Below are 21,300 nucleotides of genomic sequence, written 5' to 3'. Positions count from 1 at the left end.
ATTTCAAAACTGAAGCAATGATTCTCAGCAATCTTCAGGTTGGCAAAGTTTTAAGTGAGAAAAAGGAAAAAGTATGGTTTATACAAGCAAAGTGCATACTGTTAGTTGCATATTAGTAATGGAGCACAGTGATACAGGGAAAAATGAGTGTTCAGAAATTAGGGTTCCCTTTTTAATATCCCTGTACAGCTAAACATCCTAATCCAGTTATTCACATTCACAAATTTTTATAGTTGTAGAGGACCCAGGCACATTTAGCAGCTCTTGAGTGACTGCAATATTCAGAGGGTGGAGAGTGCTCTTGCCTGGTAGGTAGCTCACTTTTATTTTCATTTCCTGTTCAGGAGTGAGATTACTGTTTGGGGAGAGTTAAATCTATTTCAGGCATAAGAATCATTTATCCCTGGAGGTGCTGAGCTTCGATTAATAGCTCTTGGATTCTTTTTATTCATCTTAACTCCAATTTGTGCTGCTTGGCACTAAGGGTCCAGTTTGTTCCTTTCTTCATTTTCAATTCTCCCTTCCCCCACCCAGTGCAGTGTATCAGAGAGAGCTTTCACTCTGCCACCTTAGTTTAAGTATATATTTTCATGTAAAGTTAATGTTTTACACTTGATTGCTCAGTATTTCTCTCAGGTGGAGTATCCTACTGATACTACATAACTTGTATGCCTTTTTGATGTTAATAAAAGTCTGAAACAATGTTAAATCAGAAATAGATCCACTCAACATGTTATTTTTTAAAGCTAGCTATAAATTAGATATGACATCCATTTCAGTATTTAATGTCTCTCATTTTTAATTCCTGTGCAATAAAATCTTGGCCCATGTTACAGATTAACCACCTGTAAAACTATAGTTTTGCATATTGAATCCATTTGCAGCTCTAATACAACTACAGGTTTAATCCAGAACTCTTAAGCTTCATTTATTTTGTACACTTCAAAAGCACTCAAATCAATTTGCTTAAAATCTGATAAATAGGGCTAAAATCTACTCTGAGTGTGCATCTCACTTAAGGAGGGAGATTCTGGATCATCATTCTGTTGACTGAAGCCTAAACAAGAAGTCTGTAACATAACTACTCCATTTTCTGCTGTTTCAGTAGGTTCAGATACTCACTGACAAATCACACTTCTGTTTTTCCATAACCAATAGAAAACAAAGAGGTCAATCCCAGGAACTGTGGAATGGGACCAAAGGCCTGGCTATAACACCATTTTTTTAGCCAATTTGAAACATTTGTTAATTCATAGTTCAGCTTAATTTCTGTTCTCCTAGTGGCTTTATATTGTTGAAGACCATGATACTTGAAAGAGCCCGGTCATGTTCAGCCCAGTCAAATTAACATCAATTTGCCAAGATCATATCTCTGTAAAAATATATATAGATGCACACACATGCACTTATATGTCACAGTCCCATCTAACAAATGAAGAGTCTGTACCTATTAAATGTTTACAGTTCCAAGGAATTTCTGTCTAATTTGTTTCCTCCTAATACAGCCCGATTCACAAGCTTCTATCACTCCCAGGTATCATAAATACTTCTTCACAAAATCTGTGGCTCCTCGTTTCTGTATCCTCCACATCCATCACATTACCGGTATAAAGGTAACCCCCTCAATTGGAACAAATTTATCCACTAATTTTGGAAAATATTCAAATGGCAAGAAGAATTTCCTTCGTGTGATATCCAAGGATCCTCTGGCTTAGCGGAATCCTCAGCTGGCACACAACCAGCAAAATGGCTTCCTTATTATATAAAAGGATTAATTTGTTTATCTTTAGCATTGCAATTGTTATTACACAAAATGAAGATGGTTTCTGTTCTGGGAGAAGTTTCCCATCTTGTTCATGCATACTTTAAAAAAGTAATTGTAATTTTTTTTTTTAGATTAATTAATTTAGATTATCATTTGACTACAGACATGAAAGTCTATTCATGAAAGAATTGAAAACAACAGAGTTGCTTTCACAACTAGAGAGACAAATCAAACTGGTTTAGAAGAGAGAAGGCTTAGGATTAATTAGTCATTTTAGAGAAATGTAGCGTGTCAGAAGAAAAATTAACATGATGAAAACACTAAAGGAAAAATAGTGACAGATTAAAAAAAAAAAAAAAAAGGAAAGTAGGGAAAATGTGAAGAGGTAAACGAATGTATACCCAAAGGTTGCATGTGCAATCTTGCAATACATGTACAAGGAGTAAAAAGTCAATGAGGATGATCTGAAAAGTCCAAATGTAATCAAAAGTAAGGCGAAAGAAAATATGAGGCATAAAACATCAGCTACACAGCAGTACTGAGAAGATTAGAGAATGAAGTTAAGAGAGTGCAAAAAATGATAAAAAAATTAAGGATAGAAAATGAAAAGCAGATTGCATGAGGGTTTGAGATAAATCAGGATTTTTTTAAGTACATGGAGAAGAAGAGGTCAGCAAGGAGGAAAAGAGTAGGACCCCGCAGAAATGGAAGTGTAATTTATTCACAGAAGAGGTAGTTACTGCTATCAGTTTAAACAAATCTTCATATCAGTTTTCAGAAAGTAGGATATGGAATGAATACTAGAAAGCAGTCATGCATTTTACATTTTGTGGGTTATAAAGAAAAAATAATGAAATAAATTTTATCATTCAGTGGGAACTGATGAAGCAATTGTATAGTATGTTCAACTGGACTGCCTGGATCTGATTTAAAGCAGAGATTTTTTGAACAGCGTCCATAGTTTGTACAACACTAAGCACAATACAGCTGACTATAAATAAGTCATCAAGTTTGATCAAATTGTGGGACTAAATAAGATGCTGAGAAATGTCAAAGTAGATAGGGGAAAGCTTTTGCTAGAATTATCAAAAGCTTTTTAGAAGTAACTTTAGCACTTTAGAAGTAATTTAGGACTTTAGAAGTAATTTTGGCATCTGAAAATAGGAAGTAGTAAATGATTCCAAAACTCAGATAATCCAACATATAATTATAAATGAACTTGTTAGATTTAAGTAATGCTTAGGGTATGAGTGGGAATTAAATGTAAGCAGTTATGCATCTGTAGAGATGAGATTAATAATGCCACTATATATGTCACAAGAAAACTTATTAATCAACTTATTAATCAATTTCATGGCATAGAGCCCCCAAAACACTATCAATCTCAATTTAAAAAAAAAATATATATATATATATAAAAATATAAAAAACTATTAAAAATTAATTTATAATTTTATTATTTTTAATTCCTGTAATATTAAATACTTAACAAAATATGTTAATGTCTTTATTTGATACTCATTTTTATAATATATGAGAAATTTGGTCTCAATGAAAGGAGAAACCCATTGTCTTTCAGGACATGGCATGGATAAGAATGGTAAAAGAAATCATCTACTTACAAACAGTGATTAAGAGAAAACACCAAACAGCTGCTTCATTTAGCCAAGGCATACAACTTTGCTTTCCCATGCATTTTCTAAAACAGCATGGGAAAACAATTTTGCATGATGAGGGAAAAATAAATAAGAATGATAGCTACCTTTGCCAAATTAATAAATCCCTTTAGAAGGGATTTAACACCAAAATGTAGTCACAAGTAACTGATAAGATGCTAAAACACAAATATAAAAGTAAACTCATGAATAATTCTAGCATTCTGTATTGTATTTACATTGTTTTTGTTTCTCAAGGCATCCATAGAATTGGACAAGACCTACTGGCAAACTATTTGTTCTTTCTGATACCTAAAGTCCAGGAAGAAAAGGTTAAACAAAGGTGAATTTCAGCTTTCATTTTAAAAGTTTTATCATTTCTATTTTGTTACGTTCATCCTTAAAATATGAACTGACTCAAACTCCTCACAGGGATTGATAATTCTCTGTAATTACTTCTGTAATCCTAACCTCATCTGGAACTAGAAGAACCCATCTTTGATTTATTGCTTTTTCACTTCTAATTACTCCAGCTCCTACTGAATACACATATTCCAGTTCCTCTAAACCACCAGGAAATACCAACATGTGAAGAAAGGAGTCTGATAAACTAAAAGATACCAAATTTTCAGGATTAACAAAGCCTTGCAAAAATCATATTGTTGATAAACAGTATGCAAGCTTAATTTTTTTCCAGTGAACTGATTACAGCAGACTGTATATCAAGAAATTATGGCATCCTTATGCCTCTTCTACACCACTGGTTTTAAACTTTTGTAATTCCTTCTCTTTCAACTCTCTATTCCCCTCCACTGATCCTTTACACCTTAAGGGCCACCCTGACCTCTCCTTACTACTGGGTCTTATTTGCTTGTCCTTAGTATTTGTAATGGTCATGAATCTCACCAAAGAGAAATGAAACAGTGTATTAGACCAGAGTGCACAGATTTTTTCCAGCTGATCTTTCAGAGAACAGCTCCTTTTTGCAAAACACCTTGACTTTTTTTTTTTTTTTTTTAATGGTTGTTTTACGACTTTCAAAGATACTTAAATAAAAAAAATAATAATCAGAGAATTTAAACATGAAAATATCACAAAAGCAACATGAACAAGCTGCCCAAATGTCTGTAATTAATGGATATAATGTCTATAAATAAATATGTCTGTAATTAATGAATATAGCTGACCTACGTTGACTGAATACATTAAGAGAAATCTCTCATAAGAAGAAGATTGGGGAACTATTCATTGAGTGTTCAGGTGGAGTTGTGTACGCAGGTTTTTCAGCTGGACAAAAGCAGTAGAGAAGAAAAAATTGACCCTCAACCTCTACTGTTCCCGATCTTTGCCTCACTTTCATTGATTTTTCCAATTCCATCAATTGTCTGCAACTCAGTTATATACCAACAGCAAACTGTGCTTTCCATCAAATGAACTCTAATCCGTTTGTTTCCTCACATACTTTTTTAATGTTGCATCTTTAAATGATTTGAAGACACCTCTCCATGCTCAGAGAAACTGAGTGAAAATAACAAGGTTTACAGAAACACAGAATCGCAGAATTGAAGGGGTTGGAAGGGACCTCGAAAGATCATCGGGTCCAACCCCCCTGACAAAGCAGGTTCCTCAGAGCAGGCTGTCCAGGTAAGCGTTCAGACAGGCCTTGAATATCTCCAGAGAAGGAGACTCCACAACCTCCCTGGGCAGCCTGTTCCAGTGCTCTGTCACCCTCACCATAAAGAAGTTCTTTCGCATGTTGGTGCGGAACTTCCTGTGCCTTATCTTGTGACCATTACTCCTTGTCCTGTCCCCGTGAACCACTAAAAAGAGGTTGGCCAAATCCCTCTGTCTCCCACACCTCAGGAATTTATACACACTGATGAGATCCCCTTTCAGTCTTCTTTTCTCCAGGCTGAACAGACCCAGGTCTCTCAGCCTTTCCTCACAAGGAAGATGTTCCAGGCCCCGTATCATCTTTGTGGCCCTCTGCTGGACTCTTTCCAGGAGATCCCTGTCTTTTTTGTACCAGGGATCCCAGAACTGGACACAGTACTCCAGGTGAGGCCTAACCAGGGCAGAGTAGAGGGGGAGGATCACCTCCCTTGATCTGCTGGCCACACTCCTTTTAATGCACGTCAGGATCCCATTGGCCCTCTTGGCCACGAGGGCACACTGCTGGCTCATGGTCAACCTGCTGTCCACCAGAACCCCCAGGTCCTTCTCCTCAGAACTCCTCTCCAGCAGGTCATCCCCCAGCCTGTACTGATACATGTGGTTGTTCCTTCCCAGGTGCAGGACTCTACACTTGCTCTTACTAAACTCCATTCAGTTTCTTCCTACCATCTCTCTAGCCTGTCCAGGTCTTGCTGAATGGCAGCACAGCCTTCTGGTGTGTCAGCCACTCCTCCAAGCTTTGTGTCATCAGCGTACTTTCTGAGGGCAGACACTATTCCCTCATCAAGGTTGTCAATGAAGATGTTGAACAAGACTGGACACAGCAGTGACACCTGGGGAACAACGCTAGTCACAGGTCTCCACCTGGACTCTGCACTGCTGATCACCACCCTCTGAGCTCGGCCAGCCAGCCAGTTCTCAACCCACCTTACTGTCCACTCCTCTATCCCACACTTTCTCAGCTTTGCTAGCAGGATGTCATGGGTGACAGTATCAAAAGCCTTGCTAAAGTCAAGGTAGATGGCATCTACTGCTCTCCCCTCATCTACCCAGCTGGTGATGCCATCATACATGTAGATGGCAATGAGGTTGGTCGAGCACAACTTCTCCTTGCTGAATCCATGCTGACTACTCCTCATTACCTTCTTCTCTTCCAACTGCTTGGAGATGGCATCCAGAACAAGCTGTTCCAACATCTTTCCAGGGACAGAGGTGAGACTGACTGGTCTGTAGTTTCCTGGATCCTCCTTCTTGCCCTTCTTGAAGACCGAAGTGACATTGGCTATCCTCCCATCTTCAGACACTTCTCATGTTCTCCAGGACCTTTCAAAGATGATAGAGAGTGGTTCGGCAATCACCTCTGCCAACTCCCTTAGCACATGTGGATGCATCCCATCAGAACCCATGGATTTATGTGCATTAAGCCCACTTACTCAGACTGGAAACAAAACCTCAGAATATATCAACTTTTATGCATATTTTAATATATCTAACTTATACATATTAAGAAATAGTATCATAAAATTATCCTTCACGCAGGGTAGGATTCAATTCCACATTAACTTTGGTGACATAATTCATTTGCCAATTCATTTTCAGCTTAGTGCTCTAGGATATTATTTTTGGCTTCCAGCTGCTCCCAAAAGCCCAAATCTCCCATAAGAGAAAAGTAAATATTTTTTAGCTCCACATAGGTGTCTTGGATACAGCAATCTGATGGCACAAGGCACTCTTGCTTAGACCTGGCAAGATATTAAGTTGTATGGGCACCCATTCATCTCTCTCTAAGGCAGAGATTATTCAACAGAGTCAGCAAAGTCAGAGAGTGGGAATGTTATGTAAATTGAGGTACCTGGCATGAGGAGTCTTAACCTCAAACTGAATCCCAGCTGCAGTCTCTTTAGATTTGCCTTGTAGAAAAGGAACATGAAGGCTTGATCTGATACAAATATGAGCAAGCTTCCTAAAGAGGGAGTGCATTTAGTTTCTCACTGGAAATAAATATAATTCAGAATATAATGCTCACTATTCCTGGCATCAATCCACAAATAAAAATGGTCAGTATGCTGCAGTTTAAAGAGCACAGTTTTCAGTAGACTCAGAAATAGAAAACATTCCTTCTTCTCCAGTACATGTTGTTCCATACTTATAAAAATAAAAACTTATTGTTATACTTATACCATTATCAATATATGGACAGCCTATTAATACATGTGTAAAGTAGGTACTTTAGTGTTTTGAAAACTGGGAAAATGTCTTGCAGGATGTAAACAGTAAAGCCTCCTTCATGGGTGAAACTCTTTGTCAAGATGACAGCAGATAATCTTCAACAGTACATCTGGGATACTAGATATAAGTGCTTATTCTTTTTTTACTGTATTACCTAAGACTTTGTCAAATGATTCACATACATTTTCCATAATAACTAAGAGGCACCCAGGCATCTCCATTTAGCGTAATGAGAAGACACTATCTTTTTACATGGTCAGGCAGTTCCTTAATTTCCGTGTGAAGTATTCTTAGTATATACTTGTTCTTTTTTCTTAGTTCCTTTGTTTCTCTAGCTTTTTGTCTATTAGCCGATCATTTCTAAATTCCCAATATTTGTTACTGTGCATATTTACATATATTGCAATGATAGTCAAAATGTCCATATACTTTGAATAAGATTTATTGGGGAAGCTGTGAAAAATAAATAAATAAATAAATCACTGACACATGATTTCCTATTTTTCTTCAGTTTGTATTTGGTAAAAGCAAGCAGCTATGAGAACAGGAAAAACAGACTGACCAGCAAGGACCTCTTGGAGGTCAGAAGTTATAGACAAAAATGAGAGCTGTCAAATGATGAGTTAAACCCTCCAAAGGAAATTAAAACAGATAGTAAAACGTTTTGTAGCCATATTAATAAAAAGAGAATGACAGAATAAAATAGCATTGTCCTGCAAGGAGAAAGGAATATACATTAATGATAATCTGGCTAGAGTCCTGAACTAAATGAATACTTTGTTCTGTTTCCAATCTGGCTGTTGATGTAGAACAGGTGGACATAAGGAACAAGATGCAGTTAAATATCTCCTTCCACCTGACTGCATGAAAATCTAGACGTACACATGTTTAGGGAACAGGATAATCCCCATCTGAGAGTACTGAAGGAGTTAGCACATGAAATTGCAACTTCAGAAGCACGGATGCTTAATAAATCTATCACATTCAATACCTATGACCAGAAACAAGAAATGGAATGTTTATGGTGAGGAGGAAGAAAAGGCATCTCAGAGCTATAAAACCTGGAATCTCACTTGAACTCTACATACAGCCAAGGAACACATGTGGAAGAAAACATTAATTAGTTGTAAGTAAATGAGGTGAAATGCAACAGTGGCACACCTAATGTAAATTATATCACATTCACCAAAGTATTTTAATCGATGAGCTAACTCTTGGAAAAATTAGTATATGTAATCTGTAAACACTTTCTCCCCAACTTGGTGTCATCTTCAAACTTACTAAGGGTGCACTCGATTCCCTCATCCAAATCATCAGTAAAGATATTAAAGAGGATGGATCCCAACACCCCTGGGGACCCAGTTGGATTTCACTCCATTTACCACCACTCTCTGGGCCCGGCTATCCAGACAGTTTTTAGCCCAGCAAAGAGTGTACCTGTCCAAGCCACAGGCTGCCAGCTTCTCCAGGAGAATACTATGGGAGACAGTGTCAAAGGCCTTGCTGAAGTCTAGGTAGAGCATGTCAAAAGTCTTTCCCTCATCCACCAGGTGTGTCATCCAGTTGTAGAAGGAGATGATGTTGGTCAGGCAGGACTTGCCTTTCATGAACCTGTGCTGGGTGGGCCTGATACCCAGGTTGTCATGTACATGCTGTGATTGCATTCAAGATGACCTGTTCTATCACCTTTCCTGGCACTGAGGTCAGGCTGACAGGCCTGTAGTTTTCCAGGTTTTCCTTACAACCCTTCTTAGCAAGTCTCCAGTCATCCAGGACCTCTGCAGATGACCATGACCACTGATAGATGATGGAAAACAGCCCAGCGATCACATTCAACAACTCCCACAGCACCCTCTGGCCCCATGGACTGTCACAAGACAGTCCAGGTGGAGCAGCAGGTCTCCTGTTTCTAACTGTTTCCATCTGAGCTGTGGGGGGGGTTCTTCTGCTCCCCATCCCAGACTTGCAGGTCAGGAGGCTGAGTAATGTTGTCGACGGAAGGAAGACACAGACGCTCAATATGAGTGAACAGTGAACTTCAACTTCAATGGATAGCTCAGTCACCTTTTATCTAGTTCGAACATAATCAACTCATACATATTGCAAAAACTAAGCTCAGGATTGGCTAACATTTCCCGCTCTTTTCAGGTAGTTCCTCCTTCTTTTAGCCACCATCCCGCCTTAGGGACTTTCCCCATCGCTCAAGGGCATCGTGTCCTTGAGCCTGATTGGCTCTCAGCCAGCTGCGTGCGTGCCAGACTCATGTGAGTTGAGTACGGTACTTCACTAGCCCATTGCCTCCTAACTGCCCAACATCCACATGTCCTATTTCACTTAACCATTCCTCCACAATTCCCCCGTTTTTATTTTGCGCTACAAATACCTTCTCTGTGAGTTGCTCTAGTTTCTTAGTTAGGCAGTTAAAGATTATATGTGCAGCAACTATAATCAATATAATTATAAGTAGAAAGCGAAGTCCCTCTTTAGCTAAGAAAACCCATCCACCCATGTTCCCAAAAACAGATTTAAACCAACCTTCAAACCAACTATCTTGTACTACAATTTTTTGTGTATGATCCATTAACCATTTCAACTGGTCGTGAATTGACTAACCATGGTCAGAAAGATAAAAGCAACACATTCCTTCTACATCTTCACACCCATGTCCCTGAGCCAGCAATAAGAAATCAATAGCGGCCCTATTTTGCAATACAGCATGTCTTATACTCTCCATATCTTGTGACATTTCAGAAAGAACTTATGTTGTTACATTCGATTGTTTAACAGCCCAACAAGCAAGCTTATTAATGTTAGTCAAAGCGTGTGCAGTTCCCACACCAGGCACCAAAGAAGCAAAGAATCTTTCTGCTGGACCCCACAATTCTACATCATCATTACAGTCAGAACCCAGTTTTTAGTTCTCGTTTAATTCTTCTGCTCCTTGTCGAGTTCTGCCACGAGTGTAAATCTGGAGCGAAAAGTGTGAGTCGCCCTAGGTAACACGGTCCTCCAAAAGCATTGGCTGGTACTCCTTGCCATGCACGGTCTCCACAGATCAAAAACATGCCAGCAGACAGGCTGCAGGGTCCTGATGTCCGTCCCTCTGCTCTGTGCCGACTCGCCACACGGTGAGCTCCAAGCGCAGCGCTGCTCGTGGCGGTGACTGAGGGGGGGGAGGCTCCCATTGCCCCGTAGCCCCCTGAGGCAGCGTTACCGTTCTCACTGAAGGCGGCAGTGGGCAATGCCCAGCTCCAGCACTTCCCGGCAATCCCAGTCGCCCTGTAGCGGCAGCAGCGACTCTATGCAAATAATTTATCTCCAAATTTACGCCACTCTGTTTGTTATCACGATTTGTAAAACAACCCTGCGCTACTGCATATGCTAATAAACCTGGTAATTCTTTTTTACAATCTGTATCTAAAATGCTCCGCTTTTCTAAAAAGCATCTGAGCAAATTATACGCCGCTTGTCTTTCATACCTTTATATATACAGTTGCAGCCTTTGCAAAGACCTCGGCGGCGCTTTTCCGGCAGGACCCTTTATAGGCTCATCCCGAGTGCGGGGACTCCCTTCCACCTTCTGAACTGCGGGTGCGGGGACTCCTGTCCCTTTCACCTTTCAGACCTCGGCGACGCGTGACCGGCGGGATCCTCTTCCGGGTGCGGGGACTCCACGTCCCTTTCACCTTCCCGACGCGGGTGCGGGGATTCTTGTCCCTTCCACCTCCTGGGCTGCGTTGCAGGACCAGATGCTCCCTTACTCCGTCGAACACGTGGCCCAGGATCACTGCCAGCAGTGTCCGAATCCCGTTCAGACCGGTCCCTGTTCGGGCGCCAATTTGTTGTCGACGGAAGGAAGACACAGACGCTCAATATGAGTGAACAGTGAACTTCAACTTCAATGGATAGCTCAGTCGCCTTTTATCTAGTTCGAACATAATCAACTCATACATATTGCAAAAACTAAGCTCAGGATTGGCTAACATTTCCCGCTCTTTTCAGGTAGTTCCTCCTTCTTTTAGCCACCATCCCGCCTTAGGGACTTTCCCCATCGCTCAAGGGCATCGTGTCCTTGAGCCTGATTGGCTCTCAGCCAGCTGCGTGCGTGCCAGACTCATGTGAGTTGAGTACGGTACTTCACTAGCCCATTGCCTCCTAACTGCCCAACATCCACATGTCCTATTTCACTTAACCATTCCTCCACAGAGTAACCCAAAGAAAAGTGGTTTGGCTAGTAAAGACAGGTGTAAAGAAGGCATTCAGCCTTATCTTCAGTTTTCATATTCTCCCCTACATTCAGTAAAGGATAGAGATTCTCCTTGGCCCTCCTCCATCATCTTTGGTAATGTTTTTTCTAACAACTTTATGCAAAACTGGGAGTGTACTAACAACAAAAGGTAGAAAAGCCTCATCATTAGAAAACAGAAGATCACCAAGGAAAAATAGGATGAACAGGAGGACTCCAGCTGAGTTTGAATGAAATTCAGTACCAGAGAACCCAAACTAATGTGCCTACTGGCTATTCAGACAGGAATCAGCTGAAGGGAAGTGATATAGAATATTGATGAATGAAATGAATATTGATGAATGAAATTAATAGACATTTTAAGTGATAACAGATCTGCATGGTTATGAGTGTACACACTCCATGAGGCAATGCTTTGTTGTGATAGCTTAATTTATTCTAAGTGATCAAGGCCTGGTACCATTGGTGCAAACTGTTCTTAGACTCTCCTGTCCTACAATATGCATTTTGTCAGTCCTCAATTGGATGTGTCCAGAGAAAAGGAAAATGCAAGTCTAGGATTATTAGGATATAGTAACATAGTAATATCAGCATTCAAGGCATTGATGATATTTCACCTAGATTATTTAATACTGATATTCAAGAAAAATGATTCATAACAAGAATGGGGACAGAGCAGAATAGTTAAAATGATTATCAGAGGAGAATAAAAGACCTTGGCTCTTTTAGTCAAGCAAAACTACTGTGACAGTTGTGCATGAATCTATGAATATAAGTATTAAAGATGAAAAATGGGATGTTGTCTCAAGAACAAATGTCATGTATTTATACAAACAGTTTAATACTTATTGCATGTTCTAGAAGGAGAATAGATTGAATGACAGAAGGCACTTTCTAAAAGCTCTTTTTTCAACTTGTTATTCATAATGGATGTAACTGTAAAGATATCCCAAATAAAATATGTCATGATATCAACAAAATCATGTATAACATAACAAAGATTTAAACAAAAATCAGCCTTTTAGATAAGCATTCCTGTTATGATTTTTTAAATATGCAATTATTGTGGTAAAATAGCTACAAAAATGATCTTATTGCAGTTGACAGAAAGTTGTATGTGGTAGCAAAGCTTCTGATCTGGAGGGGGAGGGAAATAAAATAAAAAAAAAAAAAAAAAGAGAGAGAGAGAGAGAAAAAAAAAATGAGGCATAAAACCCACACAGTCAGAATGCAGGCTTTGCCAAATGATGATCAAATATCAGATTACTGTATACACTTCCATAACATAAAATTACAGCTTCTTAAATTAAAATGAATTAAATCTATTGAATTAAATGTAAAATATATATATATTTTTAATAATAAATGAGGCCTCTATTGTTTGTGTGTCGTTCTGTTTCTTCAGTTTTATAATGGAGGCTTTATTATAGTGTGTTTTTTTTTTTCTTTAATCCAACTATGCTATATTTTCAAGTTTAGAGCAAACTGGCATGCCCTTTTCAGTTTGGCAAAAGAGGAGACCATGTAATCTCTGACAGAAAAATGTCTTTGTATAGTATGCATGTATATATCTAAGAGAATAATGAGATCATGAGAAGGTAGAACTAGAACAGAAGTGGTGATCTACTGGGAAGCCAAGATACTGATACAGCAAACTTGACAAGTCACTTAATAGAAGTTGTGTTATGTATACTACACAACAGTGATATGTAACACTATACATTAGCTAAAATGTGTAACAGTGGGATGTGTGTCCCTGAAAGATTCTCATTGGTTATCAACTTTTATGTCCTTTCAGCTATTACAGGTATCCAAGTCGCATAGTGGCAATATTGTTTGGTTGTTTGATGTTAGTCATTCCAACAGAAAACACTTCCAAAATCAAGTTAACAAACTGTCTTTAAATTTAGGGTGGAAATTTCTATCATAAAGTGAGTCCATAGCCAGATGACATATATTTGTTTCTATGATAGGCAAAGACCTGAAGCACTGTTGGTGGTTAGGGATGTTTTTGCTTGAATTTTGAGAAAATGTCTGGTTGCCATGGAATTTGGCATACCAGTAGGTAGGAAAGGTATGAGGCATATAGAAAGGTTGCTCCTAAGGACTCTCATTTCTCTCACTTCATCCCCAAGCAAATGAAGCTGAGGGTACTTTCAAGGAACAAACAAACTCCAAATGACAAAGAATGTACTGGCGTCTCTAGTGCAAGCTAGTTAACAATAGCTTAACCTAAGCCTAGGTCTGCACGAGATGCCAAGCAGACCCCATATTTCATTGATAATACTACCTCTGAAATAAGGAAGATTTTTTTCTTATTCAAATTATTATTCAAATTTTCACTTTTACCAGACTATGTCTCTCATATTCCTACAGCAGATAAGCTTTCAGCTGAAAATCTACATCTATAAATTTTGCCTTGACTGACCACCTGAGACATCCAGAGCAGCAACATGACAGTAATGCATTCTAAGTTGGATTTTAGACTGAATTTTCAATTTGGTTACTTCTAGGGCAGAAGCTAATGAAACTACAATAGTATACATATTTGTGTGTATATATATTTATATATATTTATAAGTATTAATTTTAATATTTATGTATTTAATTTATTGGAAGTTACATCATAGCATTTTGATATATAGAATTTTAGGAAAAATAATAATATAATTATTTTCCACCTGAATACTCTCATCTGGTTAATATATATTTAATATATTTCCCTCAACATTTGTGCATTCACAGCAGACTTTTGTCTGTTACATTGGGTGTAAGATTCAATATCATTAATTTAAATTAATATTGAAAAGAACAAAATTCATACCGTTACAATGAATCTAAGATAGATAAGAATGACTAGGAACTAGAATGATAGCTAATGTTATATGTTTTATATGAGTCTGTATTGAAAGCAAATATACTATTTTTTTAAAAAAACAAGATTCAAGCATTTTGAAGACCTCACACCCAGGAAGACAGTGGATGAATATATCTGTCTGAGAGAAAAAAAAAAAAAAAAAAAAAAAAAAAAAAAAAACACAAGAGAAGTTTGTGGTCCAAGGTAATGTCACATAATCTTAACATATCTAGCAGTCTTAATTTAAAATGGTCCCTTCTGGGTTAGGGTTACACTATGTGCCAAAGGCAGCACTTACAAAAACTAAGTGACGCTGTTGCAGTACTTTAACAACTGCTAAGGCATCCAGAATATCACACCAATGTCAATACTGTGATTTACTACTAAACTAAGCAGAGAAACAGGTTACAGATACAAACAAATCAGATACCCACATGCAAATTGTCTTCTTTGAATACCTAAATCAGAGAAGTAAGAAAAGACTCTTAAAATACTTGGGATGGGTTTTGATAACATTCTGGAAAAATATATGTATAGATTTATTACAAAAATAGCTTCTTGGGGCAAAATACAGTGCAGTTAGTAAAAGCTGTTAATAAAGCCATTAGAAAAGCAGTCAAGGGACAGAAACAGAAATATCCATCAAATCTAAGGACGAAACAGTGCTCTCATCATTACCACTGATAAAAAAATTTGAGGACAAACCAGACATTTGAATCCTTCAGTAAGAATAAATTCACTATCATATTCACCTGAAAATGTTTCAATGAAATGATAACAATCATTTGAATCAATGAATGAATCAATGAATGATAACATTCTAGAAAAAATAGTTCTAATGTTAGGAATACAGCCTTCTGAAACTTATTGTTCAGCTTTTACTGCAGAAAAATTCCCATTGACCATGAGAGTGATAAGAACAGCAAACAGTTTAGTTTCTACTAAAATATTGGAGGACTGAGTTCTTGATCAAAACCACCTAATTATTACAACAAAAACAAACAGTCAGAGAGGTCAACACTCTTTACTCTTATGTAAACAACAATGAAGAAATTACTATTTACATTTAAAAATGTTCTTACTAGCTGTTGTATTATAAACAGTACTAGTGCTGAGCATTCATGGTTTAATGGCATTAACGCTTTTATAAAATTCAACAACAATTTCATAACAGCTGAAAGATTAAGCTGTATTTCAAGTAGAGTGAATCATTCTCTATGCATTTGAAGTTATGATAGACTCTACTTGATGAAGTATGTAATTTGAAATTCTTAAGTTTGTAATTTGAATGATTACTTTGTCTCACTGTAAGCTGCTTAGGCTTTTCCATTTATAAAGCTGAAACATTTGGTTACACAAATATGGCATCAACATAACTTGTCATACAATCCTTTGGTTTTTAATCATCTTCTACTGATAATCTAAATGATGATTAGTCTTGTCTCAGTAATTTCTTTGCTCTTCTAATACACATTCGTATTAATCCCTACTATATATTTTGATTATTTTTTTTTTTAGAATAAGACCATATTAAAATCCTTTTCAAAACCAAAAAATGATTAAAAAATAATATTTTATATATATATATATATTTGAAATTTCAAAAAGATTTGAAGAATGACAGATGTGCAGAAATGAACCTTTAAAAATCAAGTGTGGCTTACTGACATTATCTAGGAGGACTGAAATTATATAAAATCTTCAAAAGCTGTAAGAGATTGATTTATATATTGTAAATATTATTTTCTTATTGTACTGCAGTATGTATACAATATATAGAGAATCAGCTTGTTTCAGCTGCACAGACATTTGGTATCATTTCCTCACCATTCTACTGTCCTAGGACTTACTGGAAAAAAAAAAATCAGGGCTTTCTTTATTGTTTGCCATTATGAGGAGCAACTGGCAAGACTTTTCACTGGCACTGCTGAAACACTGCACAGTGCAGTAACAGTAACAAATATCAGGAATCACCAAAAAAAAAAAAAAAATCAAACAAATTTGAATATACAAACTCCCCAATGGTGAGAAGAGAGTTAAGTTATATGACAGATCTGTGTGCAAGTTAACAAAGAATACTATGTCTCCTTAAAAATACATCGCACAGCCACAGCCATTATTTTATACAAGGTCATTACGCATATGCTGAATAATGCACATGGCTTGCCACAGAAGAACTAAGGTAGTCTTGTCTAATTTGGCTAGCACAACTTTGCTGGAATAGTCATCATGTGAATATTATGGAGAAACACTGTGCCTAGACAGAGAGCTGCACAGCACTTGATCCCAGGCACTAGGAAGCTCTTAGTCTCTCTGTGAAGTTCTTCGGGGGCAAAGAAAGTACCTGGATAAGAATGACTTTAGACTCTCAAGTTTTCTTCAGTAAAGTCAAGTTAGTCACAGTGATAATATCTACAAGAATACAAAGCACATTAAGGAGGACAGATGCATGTGCAGAAAAGAGAGATACAAGAGTGATTACTATAGTAAATGCAATACCTACAGTTCAGCTGCAGGCCACCTAAACAAAAATTAGTCTTCAGATTCTGGATTCAGCCAAGAAACAACATATCTAAGCATTTAGATAACTTAATTAAGTCATATGCATAGCCACCTGGAGTTGTACTGGCAGTCATCAGCAAAATGGAAAAAATAAAATAAAATAAAATAAAATAAAATAATAAATAAAATAAAATAAAATAAAATAAAATAAAATAAAATAAAATAAAATAAAATAAAATAAAATAAAATAAAATAAAATAAAATAAAATAAAATAAAATAAAATAAAATAAAATAAAATAAAATACGCTTAACATAAAGTTGGTGCACTTCCAAAAACTGAGACAAACTACTGTGCAGTTAAAGAGAACAAGCTATCATGAAGATTAAATTGTGAGGAAGAGAATGAAGAAAGTGTGCTGGAATTCCAAATGGCTCAAGCAAAAGCAGCTTGTTTTGAGCAAGTTTTCAAAGAACGGGACTAAAGTCAGTTTACCTGTGGCAGAAAATTTATACAGTCAGTGAAAGAAAAGATAAGATTATGAGCACAGCTGGTAAGAAGCCTGTTGTAGTCATTAGAAGGAAAAGGTCAGAGGATTTATTTCAAAGATGAGGGCTCCAAAACAGACAATGAGAATAAACAGTACAAGCTACAGGTATATTGCCAACTGTATAAGCAAGAAATGAAGCAGAGGATCAGAAATATTTAAAATATGAGAACCAAAAGAAATAATTTATTTCTGAATGGCTCTCTAGAAGAGAAAGACTTATTTAGGAGAGAAGACTGCCAGCAAATTGTTGGAAAAACATGTTGAACTCTTTACATGTTTTTCCATAAAAATAAGAATAAGAATAAGAATAAGGTATTCTGAAGGAATTTATTAGAAGTTGCTTTTCCTAAAAAATGAATAATCTTGATGGCATTTAAATCTTCAAGGTTTTATGTTTTGTTCTGTTTTTCCAGTTTTATAGTCTCTCACTTGTTTTGTCCCAGAAGTAAATGGAGTGAAATTCTAATTCTTATGCACAAAAACACGGGTATATGCAGATTTGGAGATGCTTAGTAGTGGCTCCACCAGTGGCTATGTTATCAGATGAGTTAAAAATAGGCATATATTCCTTTTTTTTTTTTTTTTTTTTTTTTTCCTGCAAACTAAGCAGTTGATCAGTGTGAAATTTCAAAAATAGAGCATCTTTCATATCTCCATTTTTCCATACCTATATACATATATATTTAAGATTTCTCTGAATGCATGCTCTTGTTGAGATCTGTGTCTCATAGTCATACCTGTCAGGGATGTCTTTCTTTAAGACAGGTGTCTCTTATACATATATAAAATCTTGAGGTAAAAAAAAAAAAAAAAAAAAAAAAAAAAAAAAAAAAAAAAGTATATATATAGATAAATATTTGGGAGCTTTTTTTTCCATTAAAAATAAATAAATTACTTAAAACAGATTTAGAGTAATTCTCCAATCCCTGTTAACATTTTAAAATTAATATCATACATAGTGCCTGCAAATCTGGTTCACTGCATGAGAGAGCAATGTACCCATGTAGCTGGTAGATGAACATGCTTTACTGAATAATGAGGTGGGGAGGAGAAGGAGAAAGAACTGATGAAAGCTGGTTTGCTCAAGTGAGAGGCCATGCATGGCACCTTGCCAATGGCACAAGAGCCAAGCATACACACTTCTTTCAGTCAAAGGTCAAGAAGGCTTTGCAGAAGGCTTTTGTCAGGAGCTATGCCCTTCTGAAACTTCACATCTTTTACCAGATGCACATTTACAGTCACTTTCTGAGTGGTACAATGTTCCTCATGGATTTTTTTTTAATTTTTTTTTACTTAAATAAATTCAAACCCAATTCTTTCCTCCAATTAAGTATGAGAAAACTACTAGAATAAAAATCACTGGGGGGAGAGAGAGAGAGAACTTTCTATAAAGCTGACAATATGCCTTAAATCTTCCCAAAAGGAAGATTCTCTATTCCAATTCTTTTCTTTTTCTTTAAACAAGCTTCTGATACTTTTCCATACTCCTGGTAGGCTTTTCCTCAAGCATTCTTGCCATCCAGTAACCATGTTTTTTACTTCAGTTCCCTGTGAAAGACGTAGTAGAACACTAAAACGCCTGTTTCACAGACCTTACTGTTTCTTTGCAAGGGGCAAAGAACTTTTATACTGTGTCCACTGAAGCACACTTAGAGAAGTTAGAGAACCTTAGGAATTTATGTGTGAAATTGGGAAATCCTGATACTTAAGATACTCTCCCAATAAATTTTGTTATTAGGAAGATTACAGTTACTACAGAAAAGAAAGAAAATAAATCAAGCTTTGCAGTTTGCTTCTTTTTTTTTTTTTTTTTTTTCACCACACCATTAGCATTCATGTAGCAAACTACCATAAAATCTTAAACTTAAATTAGGCTAGAAGCACAGGCATTGCTTTCATAAAATATAGAAACTAGTACAAAAATACCCCCACAAATAAAAAACAAAAGGAGATTCAGAAACAAAGAATCCATGAAGCTAACATAAAGGAACAGAACATACATGTACATTTGGGGAATGCTCTGGCCTCAAAGTTTTACCATTAATCAAATAATCATTTAGAGTCTCATACATTGGCAAAGCAGACAGTTCTTAAAGCAGGAATGAATAATAGTTATACATCTAATATACTAAGGAAGTCCAAAACAGTCTTAGTGTAAAATGGGATCTGTCCTGGGATATATATGACTACAGATCCTTTGTTTTGATGGTTTTAGACTGACAAACATGCTCTATTGCATAGATATATTTCCAAGAGTAACTTCATAGGACTGCCAATTAGAATGCTCTTCCCCTATGGAGTCCTCCTTGGGCAATGACCCTAATCTAACAAAACATGTAAGTAGAGATTTAATTGTAATGTCAACAGACCTATTCATGGGCTTAAAGTTAACCATATGCTTAAGAGTTCTGCTTACCAAACACTGTATCAGCTTACTGATACTACTACTGCTTTAAAAGCAGTGGCCAGAGTCTCCAGTTAAACCTGCCCATGTACTGAAATACTGAAATTTTCTGGCTTTTGATCACTCAAATGAAAGAACAAGAAAGCCTGGATGAGTAACCAAATGCAGGTATCTGATCTACTGCTGTATAATCATTCCTAATCACTGCATTCAATCAAGTTCTTCCTCAACTGCACCTGTCCCAGTTCAATCACTGATAATTTACATGTAACACCCAGGGTCCTCTCAGAGAAATAAAAAAATCAGGTGAATTAAGCCTAGGTGTATGCTAAAATTTTAATTCCTGCTATTCTATAGGAAGAAAAGTCACAGACACATAAGAATCTTCACAAAATTTTGATGTCTATTCTTCCTGATATATTCCTTGCTTTGTATTCAAAAAAGACTATTTCTAATCCAGAAAACTGTGTTCCATATTTAGGTGTTTTAAAAATAATTAAAATTTATTAGCAGGCACGTCTGAAAATAATAAAGTTTTTTTTGTCATATGATGTAGTGGAACAATAATATAAATACAAGTGACTGTAGTCATAAAGAGAACAATACTGTGAGACTATGAAGAAAGATTATAACTTGAATTTCATAGGAACATAACAAATAAAAGACAAAATCAGGTAGAATCATTCTGTAAGAGACACTGATCCTTTCAACTTCCACAATTCCATTCTGTTTCACCTTTTGGATAATACAACTTAATTATCTATGAGAAGGAAGAAAGGGAGGGAGGGAGGGGGGAGAAAGGAAGGGGGGAAGGAGGGAAATCTTGCAGGCCTAAAGAATTTATAGAAACACTTCCAAGTGTGATATTTAAAAACACCTCTTCACAAGAATTAATGCCATACTAAATTATGGTAAAAAGAACTGAAAGACTTTTAAAACAGAAATTCTACAGCAAACAGAACATGCATAGAGTATATTACCAATCTTAGGTATATTACCTAGATAATATTTTCCAGTGATTGTCAATAACCTACCAGTTTGAAATATATATATATTTCTATATTGTGTATATTGTTTATATTGTATATATATACAATATATATAACTAGTGTAGCAGCATGTAAAGAGAGAAAGAAAAAATAATAATAAAAAAAAAAAAAAAGAAGAAAAGAAGAAAAAAGTGAAGCAAAACAGTCTTCCTAAGTCAAGTGCTACTGTTTTTGAGGACACACTTTAAGGACTGAATTCTGCTTATTAATGTCTAAAACAGAACAGAGTACTGTTGTAAAGTCCATGCTAGTCTTAGTCTGACTTTGAACAATGAGGAGAAAAAAGATCTTAACACAGAGCAAAGTATAATTGAAGTGTGCAGATATTAACGTAATTTTTATTAGTGTTACTAAATAGATTTGTTCAACA

The 21,300-nt window shown here is 36.5% G+C and overlaps 1 long non-coding RNA gene across 1 annotated transcript in view; it reads left to right on the top strand.

Annotated features, from left to right (window-relative positions):
* The first annotated feature begins 5,341 nt into the window (after positions 1-5,341).
* Positions 5,342-21,300, top strand: part of LOC311432587 — a 72,200-nt gene continuing 56,241 nt past the window's right edge. Inside the window, exon 1 of the long non-coding RNA XR_014690153.1 lies at positions 5,342-5,442. This is a non-coding gene — a long non-coding RNA (uncharacterized lncRNA). The remainder of the gene's footprint in view (positions 5,443-21,300) is intronic.

The sequence above is a fragment of the Aythya ferina genome (assembly GCF_964211825.1).
Source record: "Aythya ferina genome assembly, chromosome: 2".
In the NCBI taxonomy this organism is placed as follows: domain Eukaryota; kingdom Metazoa; phylum Chordata; class Aves; order Anseriformes; family Anatidae; genus Aythya; species Aythya ferina.
This window is presented reverse-complemented; position numbering and strand designations above follow the sequence as displayed.